Here is a 24,024-nt window from a genome sequence, read left to right as displayed (position 1 = left end):
GGTCATGATGCGATATACCTATTGGTTAAGTTGAGTCAGCGTCTGAATTTATAAAAACTCGGATGTGTGTTGGTATAGTCAGAGAATTGTTTACGTTCACCAACAGATCCATCTTTAGGACATTTTGATTTCACCTTCTGATCTTTAAATATAGTTTTATTAGCCGTTAAGCCCGTAACAACGGGCTACATTTACAAATTTTTTTTCGGTCCATTTCCTTCCCATTCCCTCCCCCTCACTCTCCCCCCCCTCACCTCACTCTCTCCCCCCTCCCCTCACTCTCTCCTCCCTCCCCTTAGTCACTCCCCCTCTCTCAATCCCCTCCCCTTTCAGCTCATCCACAACCGGCAGATGTAAGATCTCCGGGGAGGGGGGGGGGGGGGGGGGGTGAGTGTGACCCTCCCTCTCGTCGCCCCCGCTGCTCCTGCTCCTCGCCACCACCGCCCCTGCTCCTCCCAGCGCCATTTTTTTTCAGGTACGCTCCGCTCTGACCGACGTGCTCGCCCGCGCATGCGCGGTAGAGTTACTCTCTACTGCGCATTTTCGGGCCGTCGGTCAGAGCCCATTTGTAAGGTAGATATCTCCAACACAGGCTGGTGGCAAACACATCACAATGTGAACGGCTTGAAATAAGCAGGCTCAACTATGGCCAAAGTTTCGCTCGGAAGCTTCTTCAGGAGCCAGGAAGTTAACAAAATTCACAGCGTACACCGGCACAAGCGGTGTTACAAAATGCCTCCGTGTGAAGCCTATAAGTCATAACTTCTCCAAGCTTGTAATGCACTGTACACTTCATTAATTTCTGTCAATTCTTCAATTGGAGCCCGAAGGTCTTCCACTTGATTTCAGACATGGACAGAAACCTGATGCAGTTCACGTCCTTAAAAATGTTTACAAATATCATAACGATATATTAAAATTATGAATAGATAAAACAAAAAAAAAAAGATATATATGGTGGAGCTTTTTCTAAAATAATTCCTTTTTGGGTTTCCCCTTTTTTTGTGCTTATATTGATTTGTGGAATCACCCTGCTCTTTTTGTTTGACCTTTTATGTTCAACATTCTAGTAAGATGAAAGCAGCTCCTTGGCCACAATAAATTTTGAGCTGGAACAGATTTTGAATGACTACCTTGCCACAGTGCTTTCCAGAGGCTGCTGGAGTATCTGTGCTGGTAGTGGCAGGGCCATCATTTTGCACAAGAGAATAGACATGCCGACATCAATACTTTGCTGCTGCAGTGTAAAATGGACGTTTCCTCAGCCAATATAAGAGGAATCTTTGCAGAATGTGATACCTTTGAAAGATCTAACAAAAAATACTATAGCATATGGACTTTCCAGATCACAAAGTCCCCTTCTTCACATGGAAGACTAGCAATAGTATTAAGTAAAAAAAAACAAAAAACACTACACCAGAAAAATTACAGATGTCTGCCTGAAACTAGACAATTTCACCATTTTTATAGAAAAAAAGATCTGCAGATGCCATCTAATTATTTTTTCCATTTCTCATAATGGTTTCTCTAGAATGTTTCCAACAGAGATGTTAAAATAATTGCAGATGCTTCAAATTACCAATGTTTCCCTACATTCTGTAGAAGCTACTCTTGGAAGCTGTGAGAGGACAAAAGCTTTCAAAGATCTTAAAAGTAAAATGTGTAGAGATTTTTTTTTATTAATCCCTTAAAATTCTGTAATTGCATATGCACAGTGTTAAGCACAGTGGTGATTTGCTTAAAAAAACCCCCAACAACAAAACACACCCCACAAATGTTTCAGGTTGGGATTAGCAATGGAGAAAAGGAAGTTTGAAAAGGTTTCAGATGAGATACCTGGCAGAAAATCATTGGTTAAGTACTTAAAAATACAAAACTCCTCTTCTCCCATACTTTTTAATAAAATATTTTCTGGACTGCTATGTATTTCTGAACTAGAACTTGAGCCTTGAGTTTCTAGGAGTTATTACATTTCTAATATTAATTGGGATACCATGAAATAACTATTCTACAGACCAATTAAGTAACATCTAATACTTCTTGAAGCAGAACACAGCGCTGCAAAAAAAATAAAATTTGTGAACCCAAGTAGAAGCAATGCTACCCTTGGTTTAATTGAAACCAGTCTTTTCTTATGCAATAACGAGTATAAATTAAATGATTCAGTGAGTGAGTCAAAATAATGTACAAAGTGGGAACAATTAGATTAATTCAGTGTGAATGAAATACGTAAATCCCTAGATTCTTTAGGACAATTGGCTAATTAGAATTAAGTGTTTAAACAACTCAAGTAGTAAACCACCCTGCAGAGTAAATCTGCAGGAAGGTTTGGCATACTGTCCTATATAACTATCCAAAAGGTTTCAAGTTTGTTTTTCACTATAAAGGTGAAGCATTGATCAAAAGAAATTTTAGGGGACCTACAAAAGAGAGTAGTTGATTCTCATCTGAACATGGTTACAAGACCACTTCTAAACACCTCCACTGTCAACTCAAGACAGTCTACAAATGGAAAAAGCTGAAGACTATAGTGATTTTACCCAGAAATGGTCATCCTTCCAAGATCATCCCAAAATCAAACCAGGAAATAGGGATGTGCATTTATTTGAAACAAGTGTAAAGCGTGATTAATGAGCTCATTTTCAAAAAAAAAAAATTTGATCAATTTTTCATTTTTGGGAAATAGGGCATTGTCTATTAGCAAATAAGGCACCATATTTTCTGAAAATGAAAAACTACAAAAAAAACCCCTCCACAAATGAAAATCAAATAAAAAACTGAAGCAAAGATGAAAAAAAATTGTGTGAATTTTAAAAGCCCAGCGCATGACAAAACCGGGAGATACGTGAATGTGTCTGGCCGGTGCTCATCAAGTGGATTTTAAAAGCCTCCCGTGTACACGAGTATCTCTCTGTATGCGCACAAAAGGGGCATGGCATGGGCATGGTCTGGGTGGCACAAGGGCGACGTGTGTTCTGGGACTTTAACATGAAATATGCGCACAAGTATTTACGTACACAAGTGCGTGCCAAGGTTCCCTGCCACGTAACTTTACTACTGCTATGGATGGCATGTAAAACAGATTTGCTTGCCTGTAACAGGTGTTCTCCTAAAACAGCAGGATGTTAATCCTCATCATGGATGACATCATCAATGGAGCCTGGCATGGAAAACTTGTGTCAAAGTTTCTAGAACTTTGACTGGGTACACTGAGCAAGAGATTCCAGCAGAGACTGGCCAAAACTAGTCATGTTGGCCACCCCCTATTCAGACAGTAATGTGATGCAAATGTGTGGAGGGAACTCCATGTCACACCCTTGCAGATTTATTCCACGGGAACTCTCAAGTGGGCCATAGATGTCGCCATGGCTCTGACAGAATGAGCCTTGACATGACCCCCAAGATGCAGTTCCCACCTAGGCTTAACAGAAGGAGATGTAATCTGCTAGCCAACTGAATAGTGTTTGTTTGGCAACAGCAACTCCCAATCTATTTCTGTCAAAAGAAATTAAAAGTTGGGTGGACTGTCTATGGGCTTCCCGTTGACTGACACTCCAGAGAGACTCTTCTGTGCTCCAGCACCCTTGTGCTGTCAACTTCTGACAGTGGGACCCCCAATCTTAGAGGCTCGCATTCATCGTAAGGACTAGCCAGTCTGGTGATTATAGGGAAACCCCCTTCCTTAGATGGTACGCTTGTAACCACCATTGCAGATGTCACTGCAGGAGTGTACACACACACATACACACACACACAGTGACATCAGCTTTGCTCAGTCTCCATCTGCTGGTAGAGATGAATAACCCACTGGTCGCAGATCCACCTATCTGAATGTTAAGAAATAATTATATTGTCCCTTTGAAAGTTGCAAAGCAGATAAGACAACTAAATTGTGAGCCAGATTTCCCATTCCAGAAATGAGTTTATAATTACAAATAAAAGCACTGGAAACCTGTTTAAATGAAAGGCACTATATATATATATATATATATATATATAGTGCACAACTAAACAGTGGCCAAACTAAGTTTCTATTGCCCTCTATCTAGGCACCCACCAGACGAGTTCCCCATGACCTTAGCCAACATGAGTGCTGGCTGTAGACTGAAAATCAGTCATTATATACACCAAACCCCTTGGCGCTTAGATGACATGTGTAGTTTAGTGGCTGAGAAACCCAATATCCAATGAGGTTACAATGCCCTTCTCTACACTTGCAATCAGAATACACTTCATAGTAATACAGTTATTTCTTGTCTACTCCAGAGATGGTGAGAGCTGAGAAGCCAGCCTATGGGAAGAGAATAAAGGTCATTCCTGACACCCAGAGGATGTCACTGGGCCAACCAATATGTCACTGGCCATAAGAGCAGCACATTCACTTCAAGAACATTTCTGTTCAAAATAGGAAATGTACAATAAAATTCATAATGATATTTTAATACCAAAAGTAAACCAAAAACTAAATATGGCTTTTATTAAAATCTATGTTCTTCTTTGAACTTCCCATCCTCCACAAAGAGAGAACATAGAAGTATATTAGTAAGAACCATCTTAGGTTTTTTGTTTACTTTTGGAAGTAAAATGTCAACCTGAATTTTGCTGTACATTATCAAATTTGAACAGAAATGTTCTTTAAGTGATTGTGCTACTATGATAAATTGGCTGGCTCAGTAAATTTCTGTTTATTATTCGATACTGGAGGTCAGTATGGAATTCATTCATTCTTAAGGAAAGGAGACAAAACACCTATTTCAATTAGATCTTTTTATTTTTATTACATTTTATTACCCATTCATGCCAAAAATCTCACAGCAGGCTACAAATTAAATATATATATTTAAAAATACATAAATTGAAAAACAAAAACACAGCATTAAAGAAACAAGATTATAAAGTGATTAGCTACTTGCTAATAGAAACTCTATAGTACGGATTCAAATGCCTGAGTAAACAAAAAGGTTTTTAAAAGAAAGTTTAGAAATAGAAACACATACATCCTGGTAAAATACTGAAATTGGATTTGTTACCATGGGCAAATGCGCTTCTTTGTATATACAACTCAACATGGTCTCTCAGGTCATCTCAGAGGGCCTTCCAGACAGCCCCTCTGTGAAATCAGCAAGTTTATTTGAAGTGTGCCTTCTTGGTGGCAGCTTCAAATATGTGGAACTCTTTACCTGTGGCTTTATGGCTAATGGAATGCACTAAAATATTCACTGCGATGCTTAAGATTCTTTTTTGAACAAGCCCTGGCAGAGCATGCATTATGAGCTATGGCCAATGGATTATACCGGACCCTGAACTTTAATGTTCGTTAAGTGGCTTATACAGGTTTACCCCAATTGCTATATATATATATATATATATATATATATATATATATATATATATATATATATATATATATATATATATATATATATATATATATATATATATATATACACAAAAAACCCCCTGTACATTAATAAATGTAAGGGAGACCACTAGCACTTTTAGTTCTTTCAAAAAATTAGAAATTAAGATATTATTAAAAAATTTATTTGATTTGTTTAAATTGTTTATTGAAAACTTAATCACTATCACTATTGCACATATTGAATTTTTAACATAACACAAAGTACAAATTCACGAAGACTAACATATATACCTCTAAAATATGCCCCTCAATAATCTCCTACTGCTTGCCCTAAACTGGACCCTGTATCTCCTGATCCCTATAGATGTTATTCGGGTCTTTATAAACATATACACCTCTAATATGAAAAACCTTATATATTTTTTCTTTAGATGGTAAGTCTATATTTTTTTCAAAACAGATTTTTCTTTGGTGTATGTCTATTCAACCAGTTCTTTTGTCCATAGACATACACCAAAGAAAAATCTGTTTTGAAAAAAATATAGACTTACCATCTAAAGAAAAAATATATAAGGTTTTTCATATTAGAGGTGTATATGTTTATAAAGACCCGAATAACATCTATAGGGATCAGGAGATACAGGGTCCAGTTTAGGGCAAGCAGTAGGAGATTATTGAGGGGCATATTTTAGAGGTATATATGTTAGTCTTCGTGAATTTGTACTTTGTGTTATGTTAAAAATTCAATATGTGCAATAGTGATAGTGATTAAGTTTTCAATAAACAATTTAAACAAATCAAAAAAATTTTTTAATAATATCTTAATTTCTAATTTTTTGAAAGAACTAAAAGTGCTAGTGGTCTCCCTTACATTTATTAATGTACAGGGGGTTTTTTGTAGGTTACTAGTCATAGCACTAGAGACGATATTGCCAATATTTTTTGATCGCTATATATATATATATATATATATATATATTTTGATTTCAACATTCGCTGTATGGTGTATAATTTATTTGGAAGCTTGTTTGTTTTACATGTTTTACTTTTAATTATATATGCAAGTTGTACATCGCTTAGGGCTTAAACATAAGCAATAAATAAATGAATTGATAAATATGAGGGTCCTACAACTGAAAGCGCCTGATTACATCTAAGTGGGCCAGGTATGGTGAGGACACCTCTAATAGGCCCTGCTTTGCTGATCAAGGAATGCACCAGGGTATAAATGCATAAAATTGCACTAATTTATGGGGAGATATGTTATTCAGAAGATTATCTATCAATAGTGGATTATGTATCAATAGTGTTGTGAGTGCCCTACACAGTGGCTGGCTTGGTGACAGCACTACATGCTGCCATGTAGAGGAATCCAATTCCTGGACCAGGACTCTGCTCCCCAGGCTGGCTGGGAATCACAGTGCCTGTGGGTAAGGAACTCAAGTTCAACATTCAATAGTGACACCTAGTGGCCAGAATGAAGGTGAAATTTATTCCTACCTGAATTTCCTTTCCTTGAAAACAGTCCCCAGTTCAGATGAATGGGTTATGCCTTCCGACCAGCAGATGAAGACAGAGCAACAGACTCACAGTCATCCCTTATAGGGATCTGTGCTGACCTTAGTTTGCCAGTATTACTGTAATACAGAGTGAAAGTTTGTGCTCCCTCCAACCCTCAGTTGAGCGGGGAGGGGGGGACGACACACTATCATTTGGGCTAGTAGCTTCTAGTCTTTAAATTGCTCTTTTTCTGTTCCTCTCTTCCATTTATAGAAACATAGAAACATAGAAATGACGGCAGAAGGAGACCAAATGGCCCATCTAGTCTGCCCCGCAAATTTTCTCTCTCATACTTATCTGTTTCTCTTAGCTCTTGGTTCTATTTCCCTTCCACCCCCACCTTTAATGTAGAGAGCAGTGATGGAGCTGCATCCAAGTGAAATATCTAGCTTGATTAGTTAGGGGTAGAAGCCGCCGCAATAAGCAATCTGCACCCATGTTTATTTGTTTTACCCAGACTGTTATACAGCCCTTATTGGTTGATTTTCTTCTCCCATGCCGTTGAAGCAGAGAGCTATGCTGGATATGCATCGAAAGTGAAGTATCAGGCACATTTGGTTTGGGGTAGTAACCGCCGTAACAAGCCAGCTACTCCCTGCTTTGCGAGTGCGAGCCCTCTTTTCTGGATGTGTGAAGTATCAGTTTTTCTTCTCCCCTGCCGTTGAATCAGAGAACTATGCTGTATATGCATTGAAAGTGAAGTATCAGGCTTATTTGATTTGGGGTAGTAACCGCCGTAACAAGCCAGCTACTCCCCTCTTTGTGAGTGTGAATCCTTTTTTCCACATTTCCCCCAGGCATACATACACTCACTCTTTTCCACATTTCCCCCAGGCATACATACACTCACTCTTTTCTGCCATTTAATTTCAAAGGAGTTAAAGGCAGCAGCTTGTTTTTCTTTAGTTGTCCAATAAAAGTTAAAGGAAAAAAAAAAAAAAGAGGGCAGCTACAGATGAGAAGAGGAGATAAGGACAGGATAGTCCATATACCTGAAAGGCTGCTCTCTGTAGCACTGGGTGAGTTATGCTCTTTTCCCTGGGTCCCCAGCCACAATGGTGGTTTCAGCGAGACAACTCCGATATGACAGTGTCTGCAGAGCATGGGAAGAAGGCCACGCTTCCCACTATTTGTGGGACACAGGGATTGCAAGCAAGAGGATTAGAAAAAGTTTACCATGCTTGTTTGGAGAGGGAAAGAAGGCTGCCAGGAAGTGGTTTTGTATCCCCATGAGGAGCTGAAACAGCGGGACCATTGGGGTAGTAAGTCCCCATGGGGAGAGGAGCTCCACAGTGGGAATGTTGGCCATTTTGAGATCAGTAGGATGAAGGAGATCTAGAGCCTCTATCTCGGACATCTGAGATCCCTAACAAAAATCCTTTTGGACATCCCTTCACCTCGACTAGCAAGATTAGACATTACAAAGAAAAAGGCTTTTTCAGTAGCAGGTCCCTCCCTTTGGAATGCATTACCTGACTCACTGCGATTACTATCTAACCCAGTACACTTCAAGAAATCCTTAAAAACATGCTTTCAAAATTACACCAAATAAACACTAAGTACTTCATATCATTAGTCTGTATATACATTTGGAAATTACACCTTTCCTCAAATCCCCCTTTCCCATATATATGTAGTGGCTACTAGATAGCACTTTGTTTTTGATTTTGATATGTTTGATTTAATTAGATTTTGATAATTATTAAACCTTTATTTTACTATTGTGAGATTTATGTAACTTTTTAGTTATTTCATTTTTATGATTTTTATATTTATGTAAACCGTTTTGACTAAAAACTTTCTTTGTAAAAGTGGTATAGAAATAAATAAATAAATAAATAAATAAATCGCCCTGGATTCCAAACAACTGATGGACCATTTTGCTTTCTCCTTTGACCACAACCCGTGTATCATGTCTAGACAATGAACTTTCCAACTTAAAAGACTGGCATCTATTGTCACTACCACCCAGGCTGGAGGTTCGAGCTCCACTCCCTTCTGCAAATTCTTGGAACGCAACCATCATGCCAGACTCACCTTAATCTGATCTGGCAATGACAAACTCCTGCAACTGAAGATCCCACTTGGACAACAAGGCCCTCTGAAGCGGTTTTATATGCACCAGGTCCAACAATGCAGCCATGGAGCCCAGAAGCTGTAGATAACGCCATACAGTCTGATTCCAGAAAGGCACAAGGAATGAGTTTGAGGGAAGGAGAACTCATTGTTTCTCTCAGGAACTTCTCTAATATTTCCTCTTTGCTCAGCCTAACCATACCTCAGCTCACAGGATGGAATGCTCGCTTACCATCTGCTGAGGACAGAGAATTCTGGCAGGCTGAGGTCAACCTGGATGCCTATTAGGGGTCTCCATTTGCTGGTCAGGAGCAATAATCCATTCGTCTGGACTGGTCTGACTGAATGAAGGGGAAGGACCATGATTGCACATTTGAAAAAGGAATGTGGTTGCATGACCCCTGTACCCCAAGGAACATCACTGTAGTGACTTGCTTAAAGGGTGGGAGGGAGAGGAAAACAAAACAGAGGTATAATATGCCATGAAATAAAAGCCGGTTCTGAATGAGCTGGAAGAATACAAAGAGAAGAGAAAACTACCAGGTCAAAATAAAAAATTTAAAAAAAAAATGGTATATATACACTATAACCATTTTTTTTGGAGAGACATTTTACACTACTGACAAGAGGGAAAGATCTCATTCATTCTATTGTACAGGAAACTTTGAAAAACACAACATACCCACTATATATGAAACGTCTAACTGAAGAGGCGTCTCAGAGTCTCCTTTCGATAAGAATCAATGTCAGACTGTACATAGCAATTGCCTCTAAGAACTTCAATTTCAAATCTGTGGCAATGCTCAACTTACAACAAATTCACCTTGAAGATAACCATGAACAAATCTACCTAAAAAACATCTATGCTCATTTACAGCAAAACCAGATACTCATTTTAAGGATCATAGCTACATAATATTAGAAATAACCCACAAAATGAATGCCTACAGTCAGAATGATAAAAGTGCTACAAGTATAAACTGAAGTTTAATTGGCTATAAGTTGTCTAAGAAACACAACTTAAGGGAATATTATGCTAAAAGATACCCACAACAATCATAAAAAGTTGAAGATCTGGGCTTAAAGCTTTTGTTTTATTGTTTTTGCTTGCCAATGATTGTACGTGTATATTATTCACCACCTTCAGCTGGAAAGGCTGTTAAAAAAAGCAAAACACAAACATAAAACATCTGTTATGATTATGAATGTTTAAACTGCTTTTAGTGTTTTTACTGATTATGTGGTATATAAATTTGTTAGAGTTAACTAAAGGAAAAAAGTGGCCTTTTTATTTCGGCAAGCTTTTAATTAGTTTTATGATGTTATTTATCTTGCTGTATTTAGTTTGTACCGTTTTATCAAATTGTTATTGCTTTCACTGTAATCTACTTAGAATGGCTTATATTGAGGTTGGCGGAATATAAGAAAATGTAGTAACTTAGCAGATGTTGGCAGAAAAGACTTAAGTGGTCCATCCAGTCTCCCAGCAAGCTTTATTTCTTTCATTATTTCATTCTTAGGGTAATTGCTGCTCTGCATTTATTATCTCAGTTATCAGGGGTTACTCCTTTTCATCATCTCCATCCTTTAGCCAACAGGATCCTCTGCATTTATCCCATGTCTTTTTGAATTCCTTTACCACCTTTGTTCTCGCTACCTCTTCAGAGGAAGGCATCCACCACCCTTTTCTGTGAAAAAAACCCCCACTTCTTGATGTTGGTCTTGACCTTACCTTCTTGGAGCTTCATATTATGACCCCTAGTTCTACAGCGTTCTTTCCATCGGAAAAGGACTGATTCCTGTGCATCATTAATATATTTCAATTATTTAAGTCTACATCATATTCCCCCATCTCTTCCAGAGTATACATATTTAGGGCCTTCAATCTTCTCTCATAACTCTTTTGGTGCAAACCCAACCCCATTTTGGTCACCCTTCTCTAGACTGCTTCCATCCTATCATTTCTAAGATACAGTCTACAATAAATAAAATAATTTTCTTTATAGCCCACTTTCTTTAATGTAGCCAGGCAAGGTATCTAAAAAAGCAACCGGCTTTTTCTTAGCATTTCCTGCATTTGATTATCTCCTTACTCAGACTTGGCTGTGCACACGTCAGTGTGCAGTTGAGTGCACATTTTTGTGCATACAACTTTATTCCAGATTTAACAAGGAGTTTAGCGCCCAAATCATGCGTAAACATGAGTAAGACTGCATATAAAAAGTAGAACTCATCCATGCAAATTCCATGTTAAGGCCTTAGGATGAGATGTAGGTAGGATTAACTCATTTTTCTAATGCTGAAAATTTAACTTCTGGTTAGAGGAGCAAAGTTTCTGGAACTACTGTTAGTTTGGAGTTCACAGTGCAGGGGTCCTGAATTTAGGATTTATGTGCAAAAATTATGAAATTGCCATTCTGGGACAGACCAAGGGTCCATCAAGCCCAGCATCCTGTTTCCAACAGAGGCCAAACCAGGCCACAACAAGCAGGCAATTACCCAAACACTAAGATCATCCCATGCTACTGATGCCAGTAATAGAGGCCATTCCCTAAGTCAACTTGATTAATAGCAGGTAATGAACTTCTCCTCCAAGAACTTATCCAATCCTTTTTTAAACCCAGCTACACTAACTGCACTAACCACATCTTCTGGCAACAAATTCCAGAGCTTAACTGTGCATTGAGTAAAAAAGAATTTTCTTCGATTAGCCTTAAATGTGCTACTTGCTAACTTCATGGAGTGCTCCCTCGTCCTATTATCCGAAAGTGTAAATAACAGATTCACATCTACTCATTCAAGACCTCTCATGATCTTAAAGGCCTCTATCATATCCCCCCCTCAGCTGTCTCTTCTCCAAGCTGAACAGCCCTAACCTCTTCAGCCTTTCCTCATAGGGGAGCTGTTCCGTCCCCTTTATCATTTTGGTCACCCTTCTCTGTACCTTCTCCATTGCAACTATATCTTTTTTGAGATGCGGTGACCAGAATTGTACCCAGTATTCAAGATGCAGTCTCACCATGGAGCGATACAGAGGCATTATGACATTTTCCGTTTTGTTAACCATTCCCTTCTTAATAATTCCTAACATTCTATTTGCTGTTTTGGCTGCTGCAGCACACTGAACCGATGATTTCAAATTATTATCCACTATGATCTTTTTCCTGGGTGGTAGGCTCCTTATATGGAACCTAACATCATGTAACAGCAAGCATTATTTTTCCCTATATGCAACACCTTCCACTTGTCCACATTAAATTTCATCTGACATTTGGATGCCCAATCTTCCAGTCTCACAAGGTGGTCCTGCAATGTAACACAATCTGCTTGTGATTTAACTACTCTGAATAATTTTGTAGCATCTGCAAATCTGATAACCTCACTCATCTTATTCCTTTCCAGATCATTTATAAATATACTAGCCATTAAGCCCGTAACAACGGGCCACATTTACATTTTTTTTTTCGGTCCATTTCCTTCCCACTTCCTCCCCCTCTAGTCTCCCTCCCCCCTCCCCCCACTCTCTCCTCCCTCCCCCCACCCTCTCCTCCCTCCCCCACTCTCTCCTCCCAGCTCACTCTCCCTCTCTCAATCCCCTCCCCTTTCAGCTCATCCACACCCGGCAGACAGGGGGGTGCCCCTCCCTCGCGCTCGCCACCGCTACTACTGCTCCTCCCTCCCTCACGCGCATCGCCGCCACTGCTCCTCCCGCTCGTCGCCGCCGCTCCTGCTCGTTGCTGCTGCTGCCGCCGCTCCTAAGGAGCAGGCGCCATTTTTTTTTTTTCGGGCACGCTCCCTTATCTAGTAGATTGAAAAGCACCGGTCCAAGTACAGATCCCTGAGGCACTCCACTTTTTACCCTTTTCCACTGAGAAAATTGACCATTTAATCCTACTCTCTGTTTCCTGTCTTTTAACCAGTTTGTAATCCACAAAAGGACATCACCTCCTATCCCATGACTTTTTAGTTTTCTTAGAAACCGCTCATGAGGGACTTTGTCAAACACCTTCTGAAAATCAAATACACTACATCTACCGGTTCACCATAATCCACATGTTTATTAACTCCTTCAAAAAAATGAAGCAGATTTGTGAGGCAAGACTTCCCTTGGGTATATCCATGTTGACTGGGTTCCATTAAATCATGTCTTTCTATATGCTCTACGATTTTGATCTTGAGAATAGTTTCCACTATGTTTCCTGGCACTGAAGTCAGGCTCACTGGTCTATAGTTTCCCGTATCACCCCTGGAGCCCTTTTTAAATATTGGGGTTACATTGGCCACCCTCCAGTCTTCAGGTACAATGAATGATTTTAATGAGATCATTCACAAGTGGGTGATGTCATCTGACAGTGTCAAGTTAGCTCTCAGAGCTCAGAAAGACCAAGCTGCTCTTTGAGCATGCATGGACATTCCCACACAGCTACCACTGAGCATATCTCCTCAGTTTTCTTCCTTTCCCTAACACAAAATAAAATTTATTTTGCTTTCTCAAAAAAAAAGTCGCTTGTCATTTTTTTCCTTAAGGGTTTTTCCTTTTTCTGATAATCTTTTATTTTTCCTTAATTGGTCTCCTTAAAGAGTTAAATTTTATCAAGATTTGAGTTCAGTTTAGTGTTGCTTCTCTTCAAGATGGTGGACAATCAGCTTGTGTTCAAGAGATATCCCCATTGCTCGTCTAAAATGACTCTCTTGGATCAGCAAGACCAATGTGTTCAATGTCTTGGGCCTATCCATTCAGAAGTTAAGACAGAAGGGTCAAATGATTCTCATAGCCCTGTTCTGGCCTTGCTAAATTTGGTTTCCATGGCTACTGCCGCAAGCTGTTTAAAATCTGGTAAGATTACACATATTCCCATTCCTGATCATACAAAGCAATGGGAATCTTCTACATCCCAACCTATATTGTTGGTTCTGACTGCATTGATGCTGAAAGCAAACTATTTTCTCTACAACTGCCTTCTGAAAAGGGCAAAGTTTTTCCTAATATCTAGAAAATGCTCAATGAAAATTTTTCACTATCTGGTGCTCTACTCTTCAACAAGACCCACTGACAATTCTGTTCCGCTGTTACTTCAATACCTATTAAACCCCTCTCATTCAGAACTGAAGACTGTCAGAGTTCATTTCAGTGCTATAACAGCATACCATAAAAATTTCAAATTTACAAAAGGCCTAAATCATCTTAAGACATCCAATAAAAAAATCCTCCTATACCACAGAATCTAGGTGTCTTTCTGGCTCAGCTCATGAAACCACCATTTGAACCCTCTGGTGAAAGCAAAAGTGAAATTCCTTTCTTGGAAAGTTATGTTTAATAGTTACATCTGCCTAGATGTACAAGCGAGCTACAAGCATTAGTCCTGTACTCTCCCTACAAATTTTTCATAACAGAGTAGCTGTGAAAACTCATCCTAAATTTCTACCAAAAGTTCTCGGTTTCATTTAAATCGATCCATTGTCTTAACATATGTTTCAAGACCTCATGCCAATAAGGGCAAGCAGGTTCTTCATACATAGAACTGCAGAAGAGCTTTGTTCTAAGACCCACTTCTTCTGGCCAACTACCTGAACTCTCAACAAAGAACTGTTACATACACAACAGGTACACAACTGGGTCTAAGATTTAAAAAAATGGGTCTCCCATGCTACTGCAATAGCACATTCTGATTAAGTACACAAGACTTGCCATACTGGGTCAGACTAAAGGTCCATCAAGCCCAGCATCCTGTTTCCACCAGTGGACAATCCAGGTTATAAATACTTGGCAGGATCCCAAGCTGTAGATAGATTCTATGCTCCTTATTCCAGGGATAAGAAGTAGATCATTCTCAAGGTGGCGTTGCATAAATCCACTTCTTATCCCTGGGATAAGAAGCATAGAATTTATCTACATCATTCTTGTTTATGGACTTTTCCTCCAGGAACATGTCCAAACCTTTTTTAAATGCAGCTACACTAATCTTTCACCACATTCTCTGGCAATGAATTCCAGAGCTTAAATATGCATTGAGGTAAAAAAAATTATATATATTTTCTCATTAGTTTTAAGTATATCACCCAGCAACTTAATTGCATCTCCCCTAGTCTTTGAACTCTTTGAAAAACAGATTAGCATTTACTCATTCCACGCCATTCATTTTATAGACCTTTATCATATCTCCCCTTAGCTGTCTCTTCTCCAGGCTGAAGAGTCCTAACCTTGTTAGCCTTTCCTTGTAGTGGAATCATTCCATCCCCTTTATCCTTTTCTGTACCTTTTCTGCTACATCTTTTTGAGATGTGCTGTCCAAAACTGCATGTAAATCTCAAGATGAGGCCACATCATGGAGTGATACAGAGGCGTTATGATATTCTCTCTGTTTTATTCTCCATTCCTTTCCTAATAATTCCTAGCATTCTATTTGCTTTCTTAGCTGCTGCTCACACTGGGCTGAAAATATCAACAAGAATGCCTCTGTTTATTGAAATTTATTGTAACCCTCCTTAGGACCAACTTTGGGAAAAGACAAATTATCAAATGTCCATAAATAAGTAAATAATAAATACAAAGAACAAACTTCTACAGAAAGTTTTCACAATTTTGCAGCTTTCAACCCAGAGTTCTTCAGTTACAAAGAGAACGCTTTCATTGCCTCTCCTTTTGCTATAGTTAATCAGGATTCCTTCTCTAAGGCAAAGGCCCATCAAGTCAGGGCTAATGCATTTTCTTTAGCACATCTTCGCTTCGCCTCCATAGAAGATTGAAGCCAGACTGCCACTTGGTCTTCCATCTCTACCTCTACTGCTCATTACTGCCTAAAAAATACTTTGTATCAAGATATCAGTTTTGGCCAGGCAGTTCTGAAGATTTTATTTCATTCATTCCTTCAACTCTTCTCTCCAATCTCTGGCATAACATAAGTTGCATGTTCTCCTGTTAAGTGAAAGCATAATTAACTTCATGCTGCCCTCAGCTTAGCAGTCTTCACTTGTGTAGCTAGCTGATTGCTTTCTTTGGGGACAAGCATGACAAAGGTTGCTTACCTGTACCAGGTTCTCCTTGGATGGCAGGACAAATTAACCACACAATCCAATCGTCCTCCCTGAGAGTTGAAGGTCACACCTTGCTAAAAAGACTGAGGAGACTCACACAGCAGTGAGGGAACATGCACTGAAAGACCCAGATTGCTCTCACATTCTGAGAGAGTTATTTGTCTCAGCATTGTTGGATGACATCACCCACTTGTGTGGCGGATTTGTCCTGCTGTCTACGGAGAACACCTGTCACAGGTAAGCAACTTTGCTTTATGGGCAGGGAACATGTTTTGTGCTAATGGGTATGCACAATTTTTCTGCTCACAAATCATGTTTTCTGTACACAAGAATGTGCATATGCGCACAAAACATGTTTTGTGTGTGCTTGGCATGTGTACGTGTACATTTTTTTGGTTAGCTTTTTTATTTATTTATTTTTTAAATTCCTGATGCATAGCATACCATCAGTTTATTGCATTAGATGTTAAACTTGTTTTAGTGCACTGAAGTTCAGTGTATATTGTTTTCTCAAATCTTATTACAATGGATGCTTACTGATGGACTTCACTTCTGGCAGAGTTCCTGTTATGTGCCCTACTGCTGACCCTTTGATGCTGGAACACAGCTAGAATGCTATGGTTTCAAATTATACAAAACCACTCTAGCTCTTATATTTTTTAAGTCATAATATATCTAATTTTTTTTTATTAAGTTTCTGAATAGACTTCCAAGATTTTAACTTTTTCTCTCTCATTTAAGATTGCCATTAACAGTTGTTTTGGCTATGTTCTCTTTGTGTTGGACATACTTCCTCTAGCACTGTGCCGCATGTCACCGCTAGCAAAGCATCACCTGAATGTGAAGCATTTGAAAACTACCTTGTCTTCCTTCCTCTAAATTTTAATATTTTCTATAATGAGGCATCGGAAAACTATCAAAGTAGTTGAGAAACCCAGAACAGAAAATACTTTTAGGATTTGCACTCTTGTGATCTTTTCTTTAAAGCTACAGCTTCTGGATAAGAATCATCCTTTGGTGTTTGAGCCCTTGCCCCGGTTAAAACTATGGGTCAAGAATTACAGCAGGTCTCCCCGGCCTTCCTCCCCAAATCCCTGAAATAAAACGAAAGATCAAATCATAACTCATCGTAACGAAGGTATGCGAACTCTATGGATATGTCAGAAAGATGTGATTCGCCAAGAAGCTGTTAAAGAGATAGCTAGCAGCTACAAGTATTGTGAATTATCCAACGTTCTTTGATAAATGTGAACACACTTTTTAATAGTTTTAAAACTATATATATAATATGCCTCTACCCTTCTTGGGTTCTTACATTTACAGAGGAGTCAGAACCAGACTATTTTTTTAAAATGCAAGTGCTGATATTAATCTTTCAAAGGATGCAATACCTATATTTTAACGGTACAATCTTACGCTTTTATCTCAGCTTTTAATAATTTAGATAATGCAGTAGCTTAACACAATGAACACCAAAGCAGCAAATAACTCCAGCCCAAACAGCTACAAATTTTGACCACAGTGAACAGTGGGGGTTTTTTTTTTTGGGATATTATGCACTACTCAAAAGAGGGAGACTTATAAGAAGCAGTTTGTTCATTGACGAGGAAAGATCAGAAGATGAATTATTAAAGTCATACCGCATTAGTCATTAAACAACGATTGCAGAAAAGACCATAAAATGAGAACCAGAAAGGATGGTACACTCCCTCATTAACAGGATATTTAAGTCACAAACACAGTTGACTAACAAGTGTGTAAAGACAGCAGCATTACTATAACCAAAATAAAAACCCCACACTTCATGAGTTAAATTGAGCCACCCTGTTTCATCATAGACCCTAATCAGAGGAGGAAATATGCCATGATTTTATCTCGACAGAAGCTAGGAATCATTTCACTTTTTGAGAGAACTTATTTCTTTCACAATTTAACGGTGCAAAATCAAAATGGAAAACTGAAGAGCTTTTAGCACTCGTGATCACCAAACCAGGCAATGAAGAATGGTTTTCTCCTGCTCCGTTGGGCTTTCAGCCCAACGACAAGGGCTAGGATCTGGTGCTTTAAGTGGTCATTTGCTATTATCAGGGGATTAAAATCAGGGAAAAGAAAGAACTGATGAACTTTTGTAGGAAATTAAAAGGCTGGTTGATAATTTCTGCTGTAGGAGAATGGTGGATAAGATGACTGGATGACCAGAAATGGATTTTAATGCTGTGCTGTTTTGTTTAGTTTTTATGCATTACAACTCGTTTAATTTTGTATATCGCTTTGGGTGGTTTACTGAAATCTGTAAAGCGATTAATGTTTTAAAATAAGTACATTTTTCATTTCTTGTATATCCCCCTCCCAATGTACTTTAGTCTTTCCAGCAACAGTTCAAGTCTGGGGGCCATGCTTCAGAGCTCCTTTCAAAACCATGGAAGGAACACTGAAGTTAAAATAGAATTCCTCAGCATAAAACATCAGCACAACTATCATCATTAAAATCAATTTCTGGTCATCCAGTTATCTCATCCACCATTCTCCTAGTCCAGAAATTATCAACCAGGTTTTTTAATTTCCTACAAAACTTCACCAGTTCTTTCTTTTCCCTGATTTCAATCCCCTGGTAAATCCAAGCGCTAGGTATTACCCATTGGATAATCAGACTCCCTCCCACAAGGGGCTGTGAATGCTGCCTCTGTAACATCCTTAATGCCAGGCCGACTTGGGGAGTGGAGGGGGAATCCTGAGCTAGGAATCAAATTCAGCCCTCTACACAGCAGTGCACAGCATTGCCACTAAGTACAGAATGGCGCAACATGCCTTTTATATTATATTCTCCTGTAGGCAATGTAAGGATACACAGAGCTGGGAGGAGACTGAGGGGTACTGGCCATACTAAAGAAATTTATCACTTATTACCTTATATGTGATATGAAAAGCCCAGGAAAGGACATTTGTCTCAGAATCAGACTGCTTTATTTTCAGTCACTGTAGGTTTACCACTTAGAATGAGAGCCTTACAGCCCTTAACACAGCATAGGCTTATACCGAGTAAAGCTCTGCAACATTAATGAACAAACATAAGAGACGTCAACTTGATTGAAGTATGTTAATTAATAAAAATAAGTAACTAGCGCCCATGACTATAGAAGATTACCATCAGTTCTCACCCCTTATAGAGGTCCAGTTTGTAGACCTGTGGGAGACACTGTGGCTTATGGAGGACGCCCCTGGGATGGCAGCACACCAGGTTTGTTGTCCTGGCCACAATGCAGCCAGCAGGTCCATCTCTTTACATGGGGAGACCTCGGGCAGGCTGAAGCAGGTCTGCTGGCCAAAGGGAGGGACAGCCATGGCTCAGGCATCTTCTTCAGTTGTTAATGAGTCTCTCTGGCCACCACCCTCCCTCCCTCTCTCTTCCCTACTGCTTTTAACAGGCCAGTCATACCTATGTAAACAGCTCCTGCATAGTCAAGCAGCGGAACAGATGGGTCATATCTTCATTTTAGAGTGCTAGCGCCCCACCCCCCCCCCTTTCTGATTAGGGGGGGGGGGGTATCTGCTTTTGCTGTATGACAACCCAGACCAGGGTCAGATCTCTGCCCGGGAATCTTTAGACCTGAAGACTGCCCTATCAGCTCTTTTCTGTGAGACCCCCTGTCCAATAAACTGTCCTTTCGATAGTAGTTTTTGTTTCCAGACAGATCTTGGGACGTGGCAGAGCTCACATAAGAACATAAGAAATTGCCATGCTGGGTCAGACCAAGGGTCCATCAAGCCCAGCATCCTGTTTCCAACAGCTTTTTTATGGAAAAAGACAGTCAAACCTTATAGGGACCTCAGTCACAGTTTGCTGGCAGAACAAATGGCACAGCCATGAATCGCTTCACCAGGTCAAAGTTCATCACGTCTGTATCCCTTAGCTGGAATAAGGGTCTGTGTCCATATTGTGATCATAATTCATATTTTGTTGCATACAGCAGTAAAAACTGATATCTCCCACACTCCTATCCACAGCCTCAGCCACCTTGGACCTAACCTAACCCAACTTCGCACTACATCAAGATTAGGGTGGGATTGAAAATAAAAGCACTATAGGACTATTATTGGTGACTGACTGAATGCTGCCCATGGTCCAAATCCCTGAAGGATGCCCAAAACAGTAACCTGGAGAAGTACTTCAGGAAACAGCTTCTTTACTTCCCTTTTAATCTCATTTCTATCACAACCAACAGCACAGTTTCATGCCCTTGAGACACGAGAGGCACTCCAGACATGTACAGCAAATATATAAACACAGGCTGGTATAAGCCATGCAGCATTTGGAACACCCTCATCTGTTGTCTCTTGTCATGTTGCTAATCCCCCAACAACCTCCCTGGCCTTCTTCTTACATGGATATTCCACACTTGTGTGGTAATACTTGGGATTCTGCCTCACTAGCAAACTCCTGCCTCAAAAAATATTGTGCTCTCTAAGTAGATCCTTAATGCCTCACCCTCCACTCTCCAATTCCTTCATGGTCAGTTCCCTCCTACTGTTTTTAGTAAATTCCCAGCAGTCTCCTGTGCTGTGCTCCTCTCTCAAAGCATTACCTCTAGGGTTCTCAATACTGCAACTTTTGCCTCTAACTGGCTATTTTCTCCCCTTCTCTGGACTGTTCCTGGCTATGAGATACTTGCCTCAATGCAGTGATACTATTCCACTGAGAGAGACAGCCATCACAACACCATGGCGCCACGTGTTTCCTCTCCAGCTATCAAAAACATGTAACCTGCTGTTGTGTACAGCAGTGAACCCGGCAATTCCTTTAGAACCGCTTAGTCAAGCTGACAGAAAACAGCTAGTAGGTGGCATATGAAAACTATACGTACAAGCGATATTGCCAGCTCTCCCATTCTTAGGGATGACACATGCTGCTTTTGTAGTGCTCTCATCTTCACGTGAATTATGAAGTGGGAAGAGGTTTAGGTCTGCAACTCAGAATCCCCACTCCGTTTTGTGTGGCACCATCATTGAGCCATCATGCCTCACACTTCTTTACTTTTAATCTCAGAATACAAACCACTACGCTTCTTGACTACTTATCTGCTGTTTCCAATGCTGGTAATTTTTCAGGGAAATCTAAGCATATCGTGATGCATGAACAAAGAGTCTGCAATCCTTCTGCGAGAAGAAAACATTCTGAAATTGTAACACACCGTGTTGCGAGTTTATTGCTTTAGTATCATGAGGCACAGGACCATATCTAAAGTTCCTCATTTAGAGGTCTTTGCTAAAAAGGAGCGAGTCCAGCCAGAACACTGACCCTGCTAATTATTTTAGTTTTTCAAATGAAAACCACTGGGTCAAAATGCATCCCCTCCTCCCCCCCAAAAATATATTCAGTACACTGTACTTCATTTCTTTAAAAGCCTTTAAGCTACACTCAGCTTAGCCATCAATTACAAAATCTGACAGGCTTTAAGATAAACAATCCAAAGGAGCCTGGAAAATCCATTTATTTTATGAAATGCTTTTCTGTCCTACTAAATGAGGATGAGAATTCTGCAAGTTAATGTTAGTGGATAAGGATTTGTTGAAATAACCTGCTTACACATTTATATTTTCACATTCCTAATACTCTTTCGTATCACAAAGTTGTCCTCCAGGGCTTCTCTTCTCATTATGTTATCAAGAGGACATTTTTTCCTGATACAAGTTAATTTGCTTCTAAGTAAAATGCACTCGGTTTTCCCCATAACCAAAAGTTAGTGGTGGCTACAAAGCTACTAGATTTATTTTTCTTTACTTAAATGCTTGAAGCACTTGAGCAACCAACCACAAAAACAAAAAACCCAAAAACTATGCAGAGGTTTCAGCATGTGCTGTCAAAAGACAGCAAAGGGCACAATAATTAATAAGCAAACATTCTGTGCTCTGTTCAGATGATCTTCATTGAGCACAATGCTGACAGTTTAAAATGCCTTTTTTTTTTTAATTTTTTTTTTTTTTTAGCTGTCCTGCTCCGCATATAGACTAATAAGTTTAAAGAGCAAGGATGTGCCAGTCAAACACTAGTGCTCTTGAATGCTGTGATACGGAACACAGTACCTGCTGTGGCTTACGCGTGGATACCAGGTCGGCCAGAAGGACAAGGTTAGTACTTTATAGACCACCACCCAATAAATTGTAGCCCACATAAGATTTGTCCGTTCCCCCTACCCTACAGAAACTCACCTCAGTCAATGCCCAATTATACATGCACACCTTGGGCGTGAAGGACATGCAAATCTTACTCTCAATCTGCCAGCACAGTGCACGTCATTTGGCACTTATTCTCAACACCAATGGTCCAAATTGTAAACACTTGCTCGTATATTCTTGTGAACATCTACTGAATGATTTTATAAAATTTCTGTAGTTCTTCCATTTTGTATACACCAAGCACCAGTTCTAGTATATAAATAATTAGATTCAAGGATGCTATCCATTCAGCATAATGAAACTAATTTGACTGAGATAATTGAGTTATCCTGTAAATGTTGAACCAATCATGCCTGCATCAGTGTTATAAAGTTTCATCATATTTTAAAAGTATGAATATAGAAAAAAGCTTTCACTATCCACAAAATGCTCCATATCTGAAAAGAACAAATGTAACTGTATACATTCGTAACATCACATTTAACCTTAAAAGTATGATCATGGTCAAAGTAGTATCTTGCATCTACTTTTTGTAAACCAAGAAATTTCTATACAATAGTCCTTTACTCAAGGTAAAAAGCATGCAAGTTCAAAAAGATAAATCAAAAAAGACTTTCAAATGAAATTCTAGAAAATACAAATTTCAGGTGAATATTGTTTGTACTGGGCCTTTAGCTGAAATCAAACAGTTAATGACGACTCAAGCAGTCAGGAATCTGTCATTCATTCTGCTTGATTGGTTCAATTGTCAAACATTTTTGCATGGAACTGCCCCTCATTGTTTTATTTCTTGCAGGGTTTGCACCGTAAAATTATTTGACTATGTGGCTCTCTTTCACTTGTAAGGAGTTTGGTTTGTTAAAACTGGGTGTAAAAAATTAGTGGGTGTCATTTTAAAACCTTTCGCATCTTATGAAGAAAATCTGTGGCTGAAGCTTTAGTATTCCCAGCAACTGGAAATCTGATCTGTAAATGAAACTAACAAATGAGCCCTAGGGTGGGTTGGCAGAATTTGTAGCAGAGAAAGGTATGTGCAGGCTGCTGGAGGAGAAGCAGGCTGCATATGATAGAAGACAGTGGGGCTAACAAACAGAAGGCTTCCTAAACCCATCTTGGCTGAAGCTCCAGCTAGCCAGGGTTTTAGAATATCCACAATTAATATGCATTAGATACATCTGCATAAATTGAAGATGGGATGGGGGATGTCACCAGGTCAGATTTGGGAAGCCCTCTCTATGAAGTCATCCTGTTTGGACAAGACTGATTTACTTGGAATTACAAGACAAAAGAGGGATAATACCAAAACAGTCATACTGAAAAACAAAATGCCTTTGGGATACATAATAGAGGATAACCACAACTTATTTTCAAGGTATTTTAAAGTTAATTATTTTGGAAACAGTTTGCTAGCAAACATATCTGCTATGTTGACTAGCTAAAAGAACCTAACTTGTACTTATGCTGCGTTTATACATTTATTTTCAAAATGGGGAGATAGAATGGATTAAAACCAAGTTCTGACATATGCCAAAATGTACTACTCAGTCGTTTAACTCTACCCACCGATGCTCACTCAGTTTTGATTTTTATGGCAGACCAGAGAGAGAGAGAGAATGTGGGCAGATACAGTATCACTAGAGGACTGAATGCAATGAGCATGAACAGGAGTCAAACTGCTGGCGGACAAGAGGTCCAATCTGAGAAGAGTGATACTATACAACTTTATACCACATAATTCAAAATATTACCTCTCTCAAAACTGTGCTAACGCAAAACTTATGATTTCAAGCAGACACTACAGTTGTGCACGTTTCTTC

At 39.4% G+C, this 24,024-nt stretch overlaps 1 protein-coding gene across 2 annotated transcripts in view; it reads right to left on the bottom strand.

The window, feature by feature from the left end:
- Positions 1 to 24,024, bottom strand: part of STK4 (serine/threonine kinase 4) — a 183,483-nt gene that overhangs the window by 8,222 nt on the left and 151,237 nt on the right. The window lies entirely within an intron of this gene.

Source organism: Rhinatrema bivittatum, chromosome 8 (genome assembly GCF_901001135.1).
Source record: "Rhinatrema bivittatum chromosome 8, aRhiBiv1.1, whole genome shotgun sequence".
In the NCBI taxonomy this organism is placed as follows: domain Eukaryota; kingdom Metazoa; phylum Chordata; class Amphibia; order Gymnophiona; family Rhinatrematidae; genus Rhinatrema; species Rhinatrema bivittatum.
This window is presented reverse-complemented; position numbering and strand designations above follow the sequence as displayed.